Raw genomic sequence first — 7340 nt, forward strand, 5'->3', positions numbered from 1 at the left:
GCACCTAAACAAATTTTATTTTCTAATAGGGAGACCAGCAGGAAGAAGATAATGCCGTGTAAGTTGCCACTAACGCCGACACCAACAGCATCAGAGAGAAAGAAGAAAATTGCATTGTTGTGGTCTTTAGCTTCACACTGCGTCCTGCTATAGTTCATCCCCTTTTTTTCTTAGTGAATGTATTCATTTAACATATATTATTCACAGAGAATTGAACAATAGCTTAATTAAACATTCTCTGATGTTCTTCCCCTCTGTGCTCTGATGTCTTGTGTGATGCAGTTATACAACTTTGTGGAGTTTTAATCGAAATTAAACTCAGACTTCACGGCCTAATTGCTTTGAAGTGACGCTAGACAACAGTTCACGGTGATGTATTCACACCAAAACAAAGGCTCTACTGGCTTTGTGTAACTCTTTGCAATATTGCATACTAGTGCTTTCAAAAGCTTATCAAATAGTATCATGTGGATATGAGTCTGCTGATACGTTTTTAAATCTCATTGTCTTATGCTGCCTTAACCCCTCATGCACTGTTCAGAATATTTAGCCAACTTTTAAAGCATAAATGATGCAAAGAAGGACTCTTTGACATTCACAGCTCTTATTTTAATGATAGGAATTAATCTGGCCATTTACTTGGTATATTTAGCTTCTCAGAAGAGAGCCATTATGCTCTCTGCAGAGAACCCTCTTTAGCAGGGTTAAACTCACCTTTGAGCTGAGCCCCATGGTGTTAAGCAGCTGCAATCATGACTGATGCAGCTGTTTCTTTTGACCCAGGTGTGCAGCCTCAGCAGGGGCAAGCAGGCATCTTTGGTGCTTGCTACAATAATTGAGTGAGTGATCTGTCATGCCTCATGGGAGATGATTTTTTTTTCAAAGTGATGATATAGAAAACATTTTTTTGGCACTGTGATCTCTCTGTGACCTCTCGCTCTGCGAGAAGACCCCACCTCGGCCTGTCTAAATACCGAGCATTAGTGCTTGCTGTTTTTCACTTGAGTGAACCATCCTTCACATTATCAATTGAAGCATTTCAGTCATACCTGTGACTGTATTAAAAGTGACTTTTACATTGAAACACTGAGAAATTAATCAACATGCCCAATTATGATTCCTTGAAGATTTTAAAATGGAAATGTGTATTCATATATTTTGTAATATAATCCAAAAACTACTGAATTATTACCTCATTGTTCTAGTTTATTCCTATTATGCTTTTATGCTTCATTTCCCTAGTGTTGCGATTTGTTATTAATGAGTTATTAATTAAGCTCACTGCTTTCTAGCAATGAAACTACACTTTCCAACACACACTCATGCTTCATAATTCAGTAGATTAAATTTTGGGACAGTTTCACTCCCTTGAGGCTGTAGCAGCATCTCCCTCAAACGTAAAGTTAATACATCTCTAGTAATAGATTTGACCTGTGTTTCCTATTTTATTCTTCAAACTTATTTGTAGTTCAAAGAGTGTTAAATGATTTCATTATTGAAAGTTTAATATTTTTTGAGACTATATATTGAAAAAAGAGAACTAACAGTCATAAGGCTGAGCAGTGATTTGAGTGTTTGAGTGCTGCTGAAGAGCATCATTTGCACATTAGTGCAGAGCAATTAGCCATTGTTTGGCTTTCTAATAATGTTTTTTTTCAGCAGGCTATGTAAAATATCTTAATCAATGCTTTTAGCCTAGCATTGCCCCTCTCCAACTTACACAATGCATGTCTTGTTTTTATTCTTTCTTAGAGATGGCTGAATTGGCTTTTAATGGATAGATTAAAAGAAATATAGCATCTAAATATATAGTTTTGTCCTTGGGGGTTTACATTAGGGGTTACAAACAAAGACAATACACTTTGTTTTTCTTGTACATATATTAATATGCTATTCTTTAATTGTTGTTACCCCAGCCTTGTCTAAATTGGCTCAATGAAAATTATCTCAATAAAACATTTAAATGTAATTGTCAAAACAGTCCGGGAAACAAAATGGTTTTAACAAGCAGCAAAGAACATTGTGTATCATCAGGATTTCAATATAACCTGAGAGTAATTGGTAGGTTTTTCATTCTCCACCTTTAATGGAATGATGGGAAGGACAATGAGTTTGATTATATGAGATTCACTTCAAGTGACAACGACAACTAGAGAAAACAAAAGTTCATATTCCTGGGATGTTGGATTTTCTGTCAAAATAAGCAATTTATGGGAAATATAAATGTTTTTTAACAACAACAACAATAATAATGATAAGAATGTATTTACATTAGGTCTACGTTAGATCTCTAATTTCTATTGCACATGACCTTTATCAAGTACGTAATTGAAACCAATCAGGAATATACATGTGAAGAAACTCTCCTGCATTTAGATGTCCTAATATAGAGAAGGCAAAGGAACAAAAAATAAATGCTCATTAGAGTTTCCCTGTTGTTTAAGAATAAATTAATGGATATCTTCAGAATAGACATATAAAGTAGAAAATGTCTTAATTTTGAGTGTGTATGTATTGTATTGAAAAGCTGACATATTTTATAGTCCAGTCTTTTAAGAGCATTTCTAGCATATTTTGTGTAAGAAACTGGGGGATTACATGTGTTAGTATCCATGTGTTGTTTATGACATGAAAAACAACGGTGCTGATTTTGATGTTCTAGATAACAAAGCGCAGTGTGCCAGACATACATAATCAAAGCAACAATGATAGAAGTAATACCTGGCAAGGTCATGGGTTGATAGAGCATGTCAGGTAAACATTTCAGCTGGGAATGATTTATGTTGGAACATAAGCTGAAGTTAGACTGTTCAGTCATTTTGTTAAAGTCAACACCTGAGTCCAGTGGGCTTGACAGAAAGGTCTTATTGACATTGTGCAAAACATTTTTCTCTTCAAGGCACTGAACGACTTGGGCACAGCAAACACTTACAAGGTATCAAAAAGTATAGCAAATATTGAATTTTTTTGCACTGCAGAATAATAACACAAATACATATTTCCTATGTTAAGCAAACACACTGGACAATAATAATGTCCAAACATTTCTCTCCTTGGACAAGCTGCCAGTAGCACAAAGCCTACGTTATGTAAAACATCACTCAGATACAGCGTGTTTCTGTTTTATTTCCTCCCACCTTCACCTCTTTACTTCTTGTTTAGATTGTATTCAATCTCTGCAGATGAATAAGATGAATAACAACTGTTCTTATACCGACAGCCAATATTGTGACTGCTCACTTCCTGTCAGTCTTAACAGGCTGTTTGGTAATCTCATGCCTTTTTGAGTACAAGTCATGCATGGCATGCAGGATTGTCAGACATCATGTAAGCACACAAATTTACTGCATTGCACAAGATAGGACATGACATGGCTATATCCCGACACAGCGTGATTCAGCCAAGGTAATATTTTCATTGTAAATTTATCTGAACATGAAGGTGACCTCTAAATATGTGCAGCTAAACAAAATGCTTTGGCAAACTGGTAAATAATGTTCAAGGTTTTACCTATTTGCCTATTTTATGCAGTATTATACAGTTTAAACAGTATGTTAACAGAGCATAATAACGCAGTTGCAGCAAACTCTTCAGTAACAAAAAGGGTGTTGCAGGTTCCTTTAAATATGCAGGACTGTCTTCACATTGTAGCCACCGACATAAAGGTGTACAGTGTACGGCATTTTCTCTGTCTCATTGGGGAGTGACAGACTATAACAGAGCCATTACTGACTCCTATGAGAAGGTAATAAAAGTAAATAGGGAGAACTGCAGCTGATCTAATTCATTTTTACACACAACAACAAAAAGGTTAGATTTGTTGTTTTACTAGAATTGCATTCAAGGTTTATAGAGCATTCTCATCTTTCTCAGTTTTTATTTAGTCATTAGTCATGTGCAGCAGGTCTTTAAGCTAAAATTCACTATGTACACTATAGCTATAGCAAAGAGGTGTTAACAATTACATCCTGGTTACAGTAGATTTCCTGAAGAAGTTTAAATGAAGCATAATCTGCTTCTTTTGGCCGCTCCCTTGTCACAAGCGGGTCGCTCCACATGTTTGATTTGGCAGAGATTGCATTCTTGACAAAACCTAAAATGGGATTTGTAGTGTATTTCCAGATGGAATCAAACCAGCGACCATTTGATAAACCTTGTAAATCCTCTTTATCATTGATGCCTGGGTGTCTTTATTGCAACACCTGAGACAGTAGCCACGCTGATCATTTTATTGAAGATTAAAGAATTTTGACAGCTTTTAACTCTCAGTGGTGTGCCTGTATTTGTTTGATAAAGGAACCTTTATACCTGGAAATGGCTAATGATGTCAGAAAAAAGTGCATATTAGCTGTGTTGATAATGGCCTGACTTCCTATTTTACATTCCTCTACAATCTCAAAAATCTCTTAAACCATTTTAAACTGTCTCCTTGAAAGTCTCCTTTAAAATCACCACTGTCAAAGAAAATTCAAAGATAGAAAACATGAACTGAAAATATGCTACCCTTGAACACTTCTTCACAGCAGTCTTAATGTCACAATCTTGAGGTAAAGACTGATTCAATACATTCAATACAAGTGTAAATGAAGGTGAGAATTGTGTCTTGGACTATTAGAAAGTGCAGAAAACCTTTAATTAGTCTCTGTCTGTGTAGATATAGTGCATCTTTAATCATTCCTCTTTCCATTTATTTATTTTTTAATATAGGAAAAACGTTGTAAAAGATCGAATAATACAAATAATTGAGGTTTTTAAAAACCTTTAACCTTCTTCTCTTTTGTAGTGGTATGCCACTTAGGTGACAGACGTGTCTCAGTAAATCAGACACAAATAATGATTGTCAGGCTGTATCTGTGATGCCTTAGCTGCAAGGATGTTGATATGGTCTCTTGGGTCGATAGCTGATGACAAAGCAAAGACTGCCATAGTCCAAGGATGGGCAATGTGCCTCGGATGCTGAGAGGAAAAGGAGTCAAGATAAAAAAAAAACCCCAAACTGAACCAAAAAACAATAGGATCAAAGATGGTATTTTCTGCATATTGTAAAAAAAAAAAAGTAAGGGGTGTTTTCATATATTAGATTTATAATAAGTTATGAGTATAATATAATAGTATAATATTTCAGTAGTTTCTGTCTATCTATCTGTATTTTTTTAAGCTGTATTCTTAATTCTCAGTCATTCATATCTGCATATCTGTCGGGTTTCTAGGATATTCTCCAATCAATCAAAATCAAATTCTTCTCAACACTGAAAAATTAAAATTGCATGATCAAAGAAATTATTTTTTTTAAATAAACCTATGAGTATGAAACTTAACAGCTGAGCATACTTACCTTAATTACCCACTCAAACCCACCATGGGTTGAGTTTTGCCTAGCAGTTTTAGAAGCTGTCTATAAGTTAGTTGATGGTCTTTAATGTTGTACGGGTTGAAGTGCCGTTCAGATACCCAAGAATCTCAGAAGCTAAATTAAAGTAGCCCACACTCTTAGACAGACACATAAAATAGCTGTTTTCATCCTGAAGTGCAGAAAAAAACAAAAGTGAACTCTATTAAGCTCTAGTTTGTAAAATAGGTTTTCTAAGCAGTGTAATCAGAAACTCCCTCCACCCATTAGCAACACATATGACAGAATTTTAAGCTCTGAGACTGGATATTTCAGTCCAAAATGCAATATGGGAGTTTTTCTTTTTAACTCATTGAATACACTGTAATGGGTAACATCTCCTGGGTCTAGGTGCCGTTTCCCCCTCCAGGGGCGAGGGTACCTGGACCTGGGGTATAGGGTTTGTTTGGGGAGTGTGATTGTGTGTACAGTGTCCATGTATGTCTATCCCTACGTTGGGTGAGTGCTGAGTATTTGTATATGTGTGCATGAGGGTGGGAATGCATGTTTGTGTCTGTGTGTGCCTGTTTGTCTGTGTCTATATGTCAGGTCTGGTCTTACACTCCACCTCTCTGGGAACTCCCAGGCCCTCCAAAAGCCTATCTCCCCTCACCACACTCCCTGCCGGTAACTGATGCCCTCAGGGGTCGGTGCGTTGGTGGTTCTTGGTGTCCGGGGCTGGGCGCTCAGGTATGTACCAGCTCACTCCCGGTGACTACTTGGCGGGGCCTGGTGCCTGTTGCTCGGTCAGGCCTCTTCCCGGGGCAAAGGGGGCCCTCGGGCCTCCGGGCCTGCAGCTCGGTTCACTCTGGCACAGCTGGCTGCCGGCAGAGCCGGCGGGCACGCCACTACAGCCCCCTCTAGCTTCTGCTCCGTGGCTACTGGGTGACCCCTCATCAGCTCTTCCCAGGAGGGTTGCACAGATGCCCCTCCGGTGGTCCTCCTTGGGCTCTCGCACTCTGGGGCCTCTGGATGTCTGGAGCCTGGATCTCCTCCATGCCTGCTTCATGCCCTGGGGGACGGGGCATTGGCTCTCTACATCCTCTAGCGGACCATTACATGGGGAAACCTTTTGAATACAAGCGCGCTGATCCACACAGGTGTGCACACGGGTGTTCACTGTTCATAGACATAAACTACACCTCTATTGGCTGCTATTTCCAAGCACATTATGCGCTGTCGATCCTGCTTGCTACACAACAACATTCAATATTTAGTATTTACTGCTGTTTACACTTAGCTAGATTAACGTGATGGTGTTGTGTTTAGTATGTTGCTCTGTTTTTTTTGGCTTGTTTTCTCTTCTTTTTCTCTCAACAGGTGATCCAGGAGATTTTTTTCTCTTCTTTCTCTTTTTAAGTGCCCTTTCTCACTGTCCCTCTTCCCTTCTGTTTTTCTTTTCCTTCATCTTTCTTTCTCCCTTTCCCATCCCTCAGTCATGTCTGTCCCGTCTGTAACAACTGAAAATAAAATAAAATAAATAATAACAACAAAGGTTGATCAAATGGACCAATGGACCTGAATAACGATCAGTAATTCCAGTTGAATCCTAATAGAGTGCCTCATAAGCACAAAAGATCCAGATGGAAGAAGACGTAGAGGAGGTAAAGAGAATGAAAAAGCTCAGTAACATATCAGCTCAGTTAAGTATCTTAACAATTTGCTTTCAACATCATACTTTCTTGCATATCAAACTCCATTGTAGTTATTTTATTTTATCATACAACTTAAGTTGAAACATTATATATATATATATATATTGCATTATAGATGTTTACTTTGAACCTCTTCGAAGGTTTTAACCTACTTTTACAAGTTGTTTTTGCAGCTGTTTAATTAGTGCTACTACAAGCTGCTTCCACTCCAGTGGCATCATGCTTAATATTCGTAACCTGTTACTAAGATGCAGTAAGAACACAGATTAAAAACATAGATGATTAAAATCTTCATC

The sequence above is a fragment of the Simochromis diagramma genome, unplaced genomic scaffold, assembly GCF_900408965.1.
Source record: "Simochromis diagramma unplaced genomic scaffold, fSimDia1.1 OVJJ01000344.1, whole genome shotgun sequence".
In the NCBI taxonomy this organism is placed as follows: Eukaryota; Metazoa; Chordata; class Actinopteri; order Cichliformes; family Cichlidae; genus Simochromis; species Simochromis diagramma.